The 968-nt window shown below is 34.4% G+C and overlaps 1 protein-coding gene across 1 annotated transcript in view; it reads left to right on the top strand.

The window, feature by feature from the left end:
* LOC119582009 (bromodomain-containing protein 3-like) overlaps positions 1 to 968 on the top strand; it is a gene marked incomplete at its 5' end in the record, with an annotated part of 61,922 nt that overhangs the window by 35,123 nt on the left and 25,831 nt on the right.

Raw genomic sequence — 968 nt, 5'->3', positions numbered from 1 at the left:
CTTTTTTTCTTAATTTATCCATTATCTTTTATGTCCTCTTTATTTCCTTGTTTAATGGGTTCTTACACAACTGTTCATTGAAACATTGGATGTGTGTGTTGGGTGCAAAACTACCAATCTTCTGTTTGTCACCATAACGTGCAGTGTCAGGAAGAAAGAATTGTTTATTAGAATTAAATTTATGACTAAATCTTGCTCTTTACTAAGTCTAAAGTCTTAGACAGTAATTGAATTCATCTTTTAGGGTATGAAATGTTAGTGTTTTTGTTAATTCATATCAAGTCTGTTTAATACGTTGACTTTATTTATTAGATGTCCTCTTGTTGAGAAAGCCTAATATAGTACATTAGGAGCAAAGCTTATGAAAAAAGTACAGATTTTGTCAAATAAGTCAAAGGTTTGTTGTCATAAGTAAAGGGTTAAATTGGGATATGCACATCCAAAGGTGTTCTTGGACCACTTGTCAAAAATATGTTCATGAAATGCTTTGTTGAGGCTCATCTGTAACACAGGCATTGTTGTGTTATTAATGCATTGCACCTGAGAGTACATTAATAAACATTGATGCCTGTGTTATAAATGAAATCCACAAAACATTTGATAGTTGCATTGGTCTGAGAAAACTGATGGATGTGCATGGCTTTAAATGATATTTACATGAGAAAGTGAAGCCTTTTAATGACTATATAGAGGAGTCTCGTCTGAAGTGAAGCCTTTTAAGTGCTTTTATGCCATATTTTGATTATGGTTGTGCTTGTGCTTTGTGTATGTCTGAAAATCCATGAAGAGGAAGAGAAGAAAAGAAGGGGAAGGTCTGTAGTGGATATGCTTGCTATCAGCTTCTTAAAAGGACAACAAACATTTCATAAATCCCTATCCAACAAAGGTTTCATTTAGATCAAACCAGGGTCCTGTTCAGTATCACCGTTCACTTGTCATATCTCTCTCCCCTCCCCCATGTGTGTAGA

This window comes from Penaeus monodon, chromosome 15 (assembly GCF_015228065.2).
Source record: "Penaeus monodon isolate SGIC_2016 chromosome 15, NSTDA_Pmon_1, whole genome shotgun sequence".
In the NCBI taxonomy this organism is placed as follows: domain Eukaryota; kingdom Metazoa; phylum Arthropoda; class Malacostraca; order Decapoda; family Penaeidae; genus Penaeus; species Penaeus monodon.
Note: the sequence above shows the minus strand (reverse complement) of the source record. Positions and strands in the feature narration are given on the sequence as shown.